We start from the raw sequence: 12874 nt of genomic DNA, 5'->3' as shown, positions 1-12874 counted from the left end.
TGTCCCATTGCAGCAAAATGTCACCGCTATTTCACAGTAAATGATTCTAAATAGTCATAGATTATAGCGATGTGGAATATAAACAGATGCTATTATTCCCCTTCTTTTCAAAAGCACTTCTGTTCATTCTCCATTGTCCTGTGTTGGTGACTTAACTTCTCCTGTGATGTGTTTCTCTCAGCCTCTTTCTCCGGCAGTGTGTGTATCTGCCCCTGCATCTAGGGTTCACTCTCACACACTCCAACAGGTATAGAGAGCTGTAGTCGAGGTCTTCTCTCAGCCTCTATCTCCGGCAGTGTGTGTATCTGCCCCTGCATCTAGGGTTCACTCTCACACACTCCAACAGGTATAGAGAGCTGTAGTCGAGGTGTCCTCTCAGCCTCTATCTCCGGCAGTGTGTGTATCTGCCCCTGCATCTAGGGTTCACTCTCACACACTCCAACAGGTATAGAGAGCTGTAGTCGAGGTCTTCTCTCAGCCTCTATCTCCGGCAGTGTGTGTATCTGCCCCTGCATCTAGGGTTCACTCTCACACACTCCAACAGGTATAGAGAGCTGTAGTCGAGGTGTCCTCTCAGCCTCTATCTCCGGCAGTGTGTGTATCTGCCCCTGCATCTAGGGTTCACTCTCACACACTCCAACAGGTATAGAGAGCTGTAGTCGAGGTCTTCTCTCAGCCTCTATCTCCGGCAGTGTGTGTATCTGCCCCTGCATCTAGGGTTCACTCTCACACACTCCAACAGGTATAGAGAGCTTTATGGAGGGCTTTTAAAAACCCCACTCGCCCCCATTAGTCTGTACAGCATGCACATACACACATGCTAAGAGACACACACATACACACACAAACACACACTCTTACACACACACTTATACATATATACGTGGCTCTTGCATACTGCGGGCACTGAATTAGCATAGTGAAGACGCTGCATTATGTAAATGATTCCTCTCTGATGGTGCAGGGAAATGGAGGATGGTTTATGATGATGCTAGACAGAGTTTTAACCATGTTGGATCAATGTGTTTAATACTACTTTGATATGTCTCCCTCCAACCCCTCCTTTTAAAGGCCAGGATGTAAACAATTCTAGATACATGTGCAGTGTAATTACACCATAGCTATTCTCCCTGTGGTCAAATATAATCACTAAATGGTTCTGGATCATATAAACAGCATACTTCTACAGTAATTAGGCAGATTCCCCTCACAGTTAGACTACAGTTACTAGGCAGATTCCCCTCACAGTTAGACTACAGTTACTAGGCAGATTCCCCTCACAGTTAGACTCTACAGTAACTAGGCAGATTCCCCTCACATTTAGACTCTACAGTAACTAGGCAGATTCCCCTCACAGTTAGACTCTACAGTTACTAGGCAGATTCCCCTCACAGGTAGATTCTACAGTTACTAGGCAGATTCCCCTCACAGTTAGACTCTACAGTAACTAGGCAGATTCCCCTCACAGTTAGACTACAGTTACTAGGCAGATTCCCCTCACAGTTAGATTCTACAGTTACTAGGCAGATTCCCATCACAGTTAGATTCTACAGATACTAGGCTGATTCCCCTCACAGTTAGATTCTACAGTAACTAGGCAGATTCCCCTCACAGTTAGACTCTACAGTTACTAGGCTGATTCCCCTCACAGTTAGATTCTACAGTTACTAGGCAGATTCCCCTCACAGTTAGATTCTACAGTTACTAGGCAGATTCCCCTCACAGTTAGATTCTACAGTTACTAGGTAGATTCCCCTCACAGTTAGACTCTACAGTAACTAGGCAGATTCCCCTCACAGGTAGATTCTACAGTTACTAGGCAGATTCCCCTCACAGGTAGATTCTACAGTAACTAGGTAGATTCCCTCACAGGTAAATTCTACAGTAACTAGGTAGATTTCCCTCACAGGCGGATTCTACAGTAACTAGGTAGATTCCCTCACAGGTAGATTCTACAGTAACTAGGTAGATTCCCTCACAGGTAGATTCTACAGTAACTAGGTAGATTTCCCTCACAGGCGGATTCTACAGTAACTAGGTAGATTCCCTCACAGGTAGATTCTACAGTAACTATGTAGATTCACTCACAGTTATCAAATCAAATTGTATTTGTCACATACACATGGTTAGCAGATGTTAATGCGAGTGTAGCGAAATGCTTGTGCTTCTAGTTCCGACAATGTAGTAATAACCAACAAGTAATCTAACTAACAATTCCAAAACTACTGTCTTATACACACAAGTGTAAGGGGATAAAGAATATGTACATAAAGATATATGAATGAGTGATGGTACAGAGCGGCATAGGCAAGATGCAGTAGATGGTATCGAGTACAGTATATACATATGAGAGGAGTATGTAAACAAAGTGGCATAGTTAAAGTAGCTAGTGATAAATGTATTACATAAAGATGCAGTAAAGACGTCGTGAAGAAGGCGCAGCAGCGCCTATTCAACCTCAGGAGGCTGAAGAAATTCGGCTTGTCACCAAAAGCACTCACAAACTTCTACAGATGCACAATCGAGAGCATCCTGGCGGGCTGTATCACCGCCTGGTACGGCAACTGCTCCGCCCTCAACCGTAAGGCTCTCCAGAGGGTAGTGAGGACTGCACAACGCATCACCGGGGGCAAACTACCTGCCCTCCAGGACACCTACACCACCCGTTGTTACAGGAAGGCCATAAAGATCATCAAGGACATCAACCACCCGAACCACTGCCTGTTCACCCCGCTATCATCCAGAAGGCGAGGTCAGTACAGGTGCATCAAAGCTGGGACCGAGAGACTGAAAAACAGCTTCTATCTCAAGGCCATCAGACTGTTAAACAGCCACCACTAACATTGAGTGGCTGCTGCCAACACACTGTCATTGACACTGACCCAACTCCAGCCATTTTAATAATGGGAATTGATGGGAAATGATGTAAATATATCACTAGCCACTTTAAACAATGCTACCTTATATAATGTTACTTACCCTACATTATTCATCTCATATGCATATGTATATACTGTACTCTACATCATCGACTGCATCCTTATGTAACACATGTATCACTAGCCACTTTAACTATGCCACTTTGTTTACTTTGTCTACACACTCATCTCATATGTATATACTGTACTCGATACCATCTACTGTATGCTGCTCTGTACCATCACTCATTCATATATCCTTATGTACATGTTCCTTATCCCCTTACACTGTGTATAAGACAGTAGTTTTGGAATTGTTAGTTAGATTACTTGTTGGTTATCACTGCATTGTCGGAACTAGAAGCACAAGCATTTCGCTACACTCGCATTAACATCTGCTAACCATGTGTATGTGACAAATAAAATTTGATTTGATTTGATTTGATGATCTAGAGTACAGTATATACGTATACATATGAGATGAATAATGTAGGGTATGTAAACATGATATTAGGTAGCATTGTTTAAAGTGGCTAGTGATATATTTTACATCATTTCCCATCAATTACCATTATTAAAGTGGCTGGAGTTGAGTCAGTGTGTTGGCAGCAGCCACTCAATGTTAGTGGTGGCTGTTTAACAGTCTGATGGCCTTGAGATAGAAGCTGTTTTTCAGTCTCTCGGTCCCAGCTTTGATGCACCTGTACTGACCTCGCTTTCTGGATGATAGCGGGGTGAACAGGCAGTGGCTCGGGTGGTTGTTGTCCTTGATGATCTTTATGGCCTTCCTGTAACATCGGGTGGTGTAGGTGTCCTGGAGGGCAGGTAGTTTGCCCACGGCGATGCGTTGTGCAGACCTCACTACCCTCTGGAGAGCCTTACGGTTGTGGGCGGAGCAGTTGCCGTACCAGGCGGTGATACAGCCCGCCAGGATGCTCTCGATTGTGCATCTGTAGAAGCTTGTGAGTGCTTTTGGTGACAAGCCAAATTTCTTCAGCCTCCTGAGGTTGAAGAGGCACTGCTGCACCTTCTTCACGATGCTGTCTGTGTGAGTGGACAAATTCAGTTTGTCTGTGATGTGTATGCCGAGGAACTTAAAACTTGCTACCCTCTCCACTACTATTCCATCTATGTGGATAGGGGGGTGTTCCCTCTGCTGTTTCCTGAAATCCACAATCATCTCCTTAGTGTTGTTGACGTTGAGTGTGAGGTTATTTTCCTGACACCACACTCCGAGGGCCCTCACCTCCTCCCTGTAGGCCGTCTCGTCGTTGTTGGTAATCAAGCCTACCACTGTTGTGTCATCCGCAAACTTGATGATTGAGTTGGAGGCGTGCGTGGCCACGCAGTCGTGGGTGAACAGGGAGTACAGGAGAGGGCTCAGAACGCACCCTTGTGGGGCCCCAGTGTTGAGGATCAGCGGGGTGGAGATGTTGTTGCCTACCCTCACCACCTGGGGGTGGCCCGTCAGGAAGTCCAGTACCCAGTTGCACAGGGCGGGGTCGAGACCCAGGGTCTCGAGCTTGATGACGAGCTTGGAGGGTACTAAGGTGTTAAATTCCGAGCTGTCGTCGGTATTCCTCTTGTCCAGATGGGTTAGGGCAGTGTACAGGGTGGTTGAGATTGCATCGTCTGTGGACCTATTTGGCCGGTAAGCAAATTGGAGTGGGTCTAGGGTGTCAGGTAGGGTGGAGGTGATATGGTCCTTGACTAGTCTCTCAAAGCACTTCATGATGACGGAAGTGAGTGCTACGGGGCGGTAGTCGTTTAGCTCAGTTACCTTAGCTTTCTTGGGAACAGGAACAATGGTGGCCCTCTTGAAGTATGTGTGAACAGCAGACTGGGATAGAGATTGATTGAATATGTCCGTAAACACACCAGCCAGCTGGTTTGCGCATGCTCTGAGGGCGCGGCTGGGGATGCCGTCTGGGCCTGCAGCCTTGCGAGGGTTAAAACGTTTAAATATCTTAATCACCTCGGCTGCAGTGAAGGAGAGGCTGCATGTTTTGGTTGCAGGCCGTGTCAGTGCCACTGTATTGTCCTCAAAGGGGGCAAAAATGTTATTTAGTCTGCCTGGGAGCAAGACATCCTGGTCCGTGACGGGGCTGGTTTTGATTTTGTAATCCGTGATTGACTGTAGACCCTGCCACATACCTCTTGTGTCTGAGCCGTTGAATTGAGATTCTACTTTGTCTCTATACTGACGCTTAGCTTGTTTGATTGCCTTGCGGAGGGAATAGCTACACTGTTTGTATTTGGTCATATTTCCAGTCACCTTGCCCTGATTAAAAGCAGTGGTTCGCGCTTTCAGTTTCACGCGAATGCTGCCATCAATCCACGGTTTCTGGTTTGGGAATGTTTTAATCGTTGCTATGGGAACGACATCTTCAACGCACGTTCTAATGAACTCGCACACCGAATCAGCGTATTCGTCAATGTTGTTGTCTGACGCAATACGAAACATATCCCAGTCCACGTGATGGAAGCAGTCTTGGAGTGTGGAATCAGATTGGTCGGACCAGCGTTGAACAGACCTCAGCGCGGGAGCTTCTTGTTTTAGTTTCTGTCTGTAGGCTGGGATCAGCAAAATAGAGTCGTGGTCAGCTTTTCCGAAAGGAGGGCGGGGCAGGGCCTTATATGCGTCACGGAAGTTAGAATAACAGTGATCCAAGGTTTTGCCAGCCCTGGTTGCGCAATCGATATTCTGATACAATTTAGGGAGTCTTGTTTTCAGATTAGCCTTGTTAAAATCCCCAGCTACAATGAATGCAGCCTCAGGATGTATGGATTCCAGTTTGCAAAGAGTCAAATAAAGTTCGTTCAGAGCCATCGATGTGTCTGCTTGGGGGGAATATATACGGCTGTGATTATAATCGAAGAGAATTCCCTTGGTAGATAATGCGGTCTACATTTGATTGTGAGGAATTCTTAATCAGGTGAACTGAAGGACTTGAGTTCCTGTATGCTTTTGTGACCACACAACGTCTCGTTAGCCATAAGGCATACGCCCCCGCCCCTCTTCTTACCAGAAAGATGTTTGTTTTTGTCGGCGCGATGCGTGGAGAAACCAGCTGGCTGCACCGACTCCGATAGCGTCTCTCCAGTGAGCCATGTTTCCGTGAAGCAAAGAACGTTACAGTCTCTGATGTCCCTCTGGAATGCTACCCTTGCTCGGATTTCATCAACCTTGTTGTCAAGAGACTGGACATTGGCGAGAAGTATACTGGGGAGTGGTGCACGATGAGCCCGTCTCCGGAGTCTGACCAGAAGACCGCTACGTTTCCCTCTTTTACGAAGTCGTTTTTTTGGGTCGCCGGCTGGGATCCATTCCGTTGTCCTGGGTGAAAGGCAGAACACAGGATCTGCTTCGCGAAAGTCATATTCTTGGTCGTACTGATGGTGAGTTGACGCTGCTCTTATATTCAGTAGTTCTTCTCGACTGTATGCAATGAAACCTAAGATGACCTGGGGTACTAATGTAAGAAATAACATGTAAAAAAACAAAAAACTGCATAGTTTCCTAGGAACGTGAAGCGAGGCGGCCATCTCAGTCGGCGCCGGAAGTGTCTAGATTCTACAGTAACTAGGTAGATTCCTCTTACAGGTAGATTCTACAGTAACTAGGTAGATTCCCTAACAGGTAGATTCTACAGTAATTAGGTAGATACTCCTCACAGGTAGATTCTACAGTAACTAGGTAGATTCCCTAACAGGTAGATTCTACAGTAATTAGGTAGATACTCCTCACAGGTAGATTCTACAGTAACTAGGTAGATTCCTCTTACAGGTAGATTCTACAGTAACTAGGTAGATTCCCTAACAGGTAGATTCTACAGTAATTAGGTAGATACTCCTCACAGGTAGATTCTACAGTAACTAGGTAGATTCCCTCATAGGTAGATTCTACAGTAACTAGGTAGATTCCCTCACAGGTGGATTCTACAGTAACTAGGTAGATTCCCTTCACAATGAGAGGTGCTTGTGTGCAACCAGTAGTTAGTAATCAAAGACATCGCTAAGGCAGGTTTGGTTTATTTTCCATTCCTTATTCTCCTGTCCAGACATAATACCATGCTACTGTATAAGTCTGTGGAGAGAGGATATAGCTCTTTATCATGTGAGCAGCTGCCACACTACAATCCTGTTATTCAGTCAAAAGGACTTATTCCTGCGGAGGTTAGCAATACCGTAATAGAATCCGATGCATTAAAGTTAGGCAGGATTCATTTAAATGGATAGAAGAGGTCAGATTCCTGGATAATAAACAAGAAACTAGCTAATCTGGTTATAGTGGATAAGACTGGGAGACATAGAGGAGTAAAAGAAATGAGACACAGACACACAGCCACGCACACAAACACACACACAGACACACAGACACACAGACCCCCCCCCCCCCAACACTCACATGGTTGGCCATGGCCTTGGCTTTGTTCTAAAGCTCTTAGCCGTTTGTCTAGTGCTACACAGCCTCCATTTACTCAAGATTGGCTGTGACTGCTGACCCCTGACCCCAATCCACACAGGTGCTGCAGGAAGAACCATTAATACTGGCAGCAGGTTGTTTTTGTCTCTAGGCCACTAGATAAATGATGCCCTTGGCGGGCACGCATGCAAACACGCACGAGCGCACGAGCGCACGCACACACAATTACACACAAACACACCCACACACACACAATTACACACAAACACACCCACACACACACAAACACACACACACACATACAGAAACATACAAATACATATTCTCAAACACAAAGACACAAAATAAAGCATTTTCCTAAACAAATGTGCCCACACATAAACAGAGGTAATAAAATACACACAAACACATGTACTCTGGGCTCAGACAGTCAGGAAGGTAGGTTGACACTGATTATACACATTAAACACATGTACTCTGGGCTCAGACAGTCAGGATGGTAGGTTGACACTGATTATACACATGTACTCTGGACTCAGACAGTCAGGATGGTAGGTTGACACTGATTATACACATTAAACACATGTACTCTGGACTCAGACAGTCAGGATGGTAGGTTGACAGATTATACACATTAAATACATGTACTCTGGGCTCAGACAGTCAGGAAGGTAGGTTGACACTGATTATACACATTAAATATGTTGTTATGATCTAATGTTGTTATGGTCTAATGTTGTTATGGTCTAATGTTGTTATGGTCTAATGTTGTTATGGTCTAATGTTGTTATGGTCTAATGGTCTAATGCTGTTATGATCTAATGGTCTAATGCTGTTATGATCTAATGTTGTTACGATCTAATGTTGTTATGATCTAATTGTCTAATGTTGTTATGGTCTAATGGTCTAATGTTGTTATGATCTAATGGTCTAATGTTGTTATGGTCTAATGTTGTTATGGTCTAATGTTGTTATGGTCTAATGGTCTAATGTTGTTATGATCTAATGTTGTTATGATCTAATGTTGTTATGATCTAATGGTCTAATGCTGTTATGGTCTAATGGTCTAATGTTGTTATGGTCTAATGTTGTTATGGTCTAATGGTCTAATGTTGTTATCGTAGAATGTATGCACACATGACTGTAAGTCGCTTTGGATAAAAGCGTCTGCTAAATGGCATATATTATATTATTATATTTAAATACATGTACTCTGGACTCAGACAGTCAGGATGGTAGGTTGACAGATTATACACATTAAATACATGTACTCTGGGCTCAGACAGTCAGGATGGTAGGTTGACACTGATTAAACACATAAAATATATGTACTCTGGACTCAGACAGTCAGGATGGTAGGTTGACAGATTATACACATTAAATACATGTACTCTGGGCTCAGACAGTCAGGATGGTAGGTTTACACTGATTATACACATGTACTCTGGACTCAGACAGTCAGGATGGTAGGTTGACACTGATTATACACATGTACTCTGGACTCAGACAGTCAGGATGGTAGGTTGACACTGATTATACACATTAAACACATGTACTCTGGGCTCAGACAGTCAGGATGGTAGGTTTACACTGATTATACACATTAAATACATGTACTCTGGGCTCAGACAGTCAGGATGGTAGGTTGACACTGATTAAACACATTAAATACATGTACTCTGGACTCAGACAGTCAGGATGGTAGGTTGACAGATTATACACATTAAATACATGTACTCTGGGCTCAGACAGTCAGGATGGTAGGTTTACACTGATTATACACATTAAATACATGTACTCTGGGCTCAGACAGTCAGGATGGTAGGTTGACACTGATTATACACATGTACTCTGGGCTCAGACAGTGAGGATGGTAGGTTGACACTGATTATACACATTAAATACATGTACTCTGGGCTCAGACAGTCAGGATGGTAGGCTGACAGATTATACACACTCTGGGCTCAGACAGTCAGACAGTGAGGATGGTAGGTTGACACTGATTATACACATTAAATACATGTACTCTGGGCTCAGACAGTCAGGATGGTAGGTTGACAGATTATACACATTAAACACATGTACTCTGGGCTCAGACAGTCAGGATGGTAGGTTGACACTGATTATACACATGTACTCTGGGCTCAGACAGTCAGGATGGTAGGTTGACACTGATTATACACATGTACTCTGGGCTCAGACAGTGAGGATGGTAGGTTGACACTGATTATACACATTAAATACATGTACTCTGGGCTCAGACAGTCAGGATGGTAGGCTGACAGATTATACACACTCTGGGCTCAGACAGTCAGACAGTGAGGATGGTAGGTTGACACTGATTATACACATTAAATACATGTACTCTGGGCTCAGACAGTCAGGATGGTAGGTTGACACTGATTATACACATTAAACACATGTACTCTGGGCTCAGACAGTCAGGATGGTAGGTTGACAGATTATACACATTAAACACATGTACTCTGGACTCAGACAGTCAGGATGGTAGGTTGACACTGATTATACACATTAAACACATGTACTCTGGGCTCAGACAGTCAGGATGGTAGGTTGACACTGATTATACACATGTACTCTGGGCTCAGACAGTGAGGATGGTAGGTTGACACTGATTATACACATTAAATACATGTACTCTGGGCTCAGACAGTGAGGATGGTAGGTTGACACTGATTATACACATGTACTCTGGGCTCAGACAGTCAGGATGGTAGGTTGACACTGATTATACACATGTACTCTGGGCTCAGACAGTCAGACAGTGAGGATGGTAGGTTGACACTGATTATACACATTAAATTCATGTACTCTGGGCTCAGACAGTCAGGATGGTAGGTTGACAGATTATACACATTAAACACATGTACTCTGGACTCAGACAGTCATGATGGTAGGTTGACACTGATTATACACATTAAACACATGTACTCTGGGCTCAGACAGTCAGGATGGTAGGTTGACAGATTATACACATTAAACACATGTACTCTGGACTCAGACAGTCAGGATGGTAGGTTGACACTGATTATACACATTAAATACATGTACTCTGGGCTCAGACAGTCAGGATGGTAGGTTGACACTGATTATACACATTAAATACATGTACTCTGGGCTCAGACAGTCAGGATGGTAGGTTGACACTGATTATACACATGTACTCTGGGAGTAGGCTGACACAAACACAGATAAAACGTACAACAAATGAGCCCCCCACACACACACACACACATACACACACACACACACATACACACACACACACACACATCCATTTTGATGGAATGGTCCCTCTACCATCATCCAGTATCAAGCCCTGGGGAAAATAGAAGAGAGAAGATGTATCCCTCTTCCTCCCCTATCTCTCTCTCCTTCCCCTATCTCTCTCTCTCCCCTTCCCCTATCTCTCTCTCTCCTTCCTCTATCTCCCCCTCTCCTATCTCCCCCTCTCCTATCTCCACTCTCCTGCTCCATCTCTCCCTCTCCTTCCCCTATCTCCCCTCCTTCCCCTATCGCTCCCTCTCCTTTTCCATCTCTCCCCCTCTCCTTTTCCATCTCTCCCCTTCCCCTATCTCTCTCTCTCTCCTTCCTCTATCTCCCCCTCTCCTATCTCCCCTCTCCTGCTCCATCGCTCCCTCTCCTTCCCCTCTCTCCCCCTCTCCTTTTCCATCTCTCCCTCTCCTTCCCCTATCTCTCCCTCCCTTATCTCCCCTCCTTCCCCAATCTCCCCTGTCTCCCTCCCCTATCTCCCACTATCATTCCCTTATCTCTACCCCTCCTTCCCCTTTCTCCCTCTCCCTCCCCTATCTCCCCCTCTCCTTCCCCTATCTCCCCCTCTTCTTCCCCTTTCTCTCCCTCTTCTTCCCCTTTCTCTCCCTCTTCTTCCCCTTTCTCTCTCTCTTTCCCCATCTCCTCCTTTCTTCAGCCCTGTCTGTGTCCCTTGTTACAGATGCAGCATATTTAGTTGTGGGGCCTTGAAGTTGGCAGTTCATTCACCCCAGTAACCCGACCTCCCTCCATCACCAGGGGAATAATGTATTCATCTCATCTCCGCCGGCCAGAGAGGTCACAGCCTTATCTACCCTGCCGCTGTACCGCTGTCAGCTACCCAGCCACTCACCATAACTTCTACTGCTGGCAGAGGGAGAGGAGAGAGAGAAAGAGGAAGAATGAGTGGAAGACACAAAGGAAGGAAGGAAATGAAGAAAAAAGGAAGGAGGAGATGGAAGAACAGGTAGAGAGATGGAGGGATAAATAATAAAATGTACATTAAAATGATGGAGTAGGAGGAAGAGAGAGGTTGCAGGAGAGGGAGAACTTTAGCTGAACTGACAAAATGTCTTCTAGCTTGATTGCACAGAGGTTAAGAGAGACAGTGGTGGAGTGTTATATGTAGGAAGGGAAGGAGCTGCAGTAAGACATGTATAGGCTGCCCCCGGCCCCCAGCCCCCCGGCCCCCTCTCCCCCTGCCCCCTGCCCCCTCTCCCCCCTGCCCCCGGCCCCCTCTCCCCCGATGGGAAGTGTTTTACAATGTAGCTGTCAGATGTAGAGGAAGGGACTCTGCCAGAGTCCAGTTAATTAACCACATCAGTTTCTTAATGTGATCAATTTTAATTAAACATCATTTTAATCGGGAGCAGGGGGAGGGGGTCAGTGGTGTAACAGAGAGTGAAATGGGGGTGTGGAGGGACGGGGGGGGGGAAGCTATAACAAGCAGGTTGCTAACATGTTCGTGCATGTATGTGTGTGTGTGCTTAGGTGCCTGTGTATTTGTGTGTGTGTGATGTGCGCGCTACGCTTAGGGTAGAAGCTTAGGCTTCCCTCACTTCAGTTTTGCAGCTGTCTAATTAAAATGGATGGAGCATTAAGCCTTTTGGACTCTGGTGCCTCTCATTTCATGACTATTAATGCTTTTAATGAACTGGGCTAATAAGGCCGTTTTTCTCTGCCACACTTTGGAGGAGCTGTCCAACACACACCACGGCCAGGAAGAGGAGCTCCCACTCCCTTCACTGGGGAAATTAAAACAGCAATCACAGACCCATCCTCATCAGGCACAGCCTCATCCATACACTGACAAAGACCCTTCAGAATATGCAGAGGTTGGTAACAAATAAGGATCCATCTATTGACTTTAGGAGGATCTGTGCACTAAGGTCAGCATGAGTGGATCATGTTTTTAATAGTTATCTTTAATTTAGCCTTATTCTATTACCATGAAGGTAAAGAGTTGTCTTTTCTATTACCATGAAGGTAAAGAGTTGTCTTTTCTATTACCATGAAGGTATAGAGTTGTCTTTTCTATTACCATGAAGGTATAGAGTTGTCTTTTCTATTACCATGAAGGTATAGAGTTGTCTTTTCTATTACCATGAAGGTATAGAGTTGTCTTTTCTATTACCATGAATGTAAAGAGTTGTCTTTTCTATTACCATGAAGGTAAAGATTTGTCTTTTCTATTACCATGAAGGTATAGAGTTGTCTTTTCTATTACCATGAAGGTATA

The sequence above is a fragment of the Oncorhynchus gorbuscha genome, unplaced genomic scaffold (assembly GCF_021184085.1).
Source record: "Oncorhynchus gorbuscha isolate QuinsamMale2020 ecotype Even-year unplaced genomic scaffold, OgorEven_v1.0 Un_scaffold_626, whole genome shotgun sequence".
In the NCBI taxonomy this organism is placed as follows: Eukaryota; Metazoa; Chordata; class Actinopteri; order Salmoniformes; family Salmonidae; genus Oncorhynchus; species Oncorhynchus gorbuscha.
Note: the sequence above shows the minus strand (reverse complement) of the source record.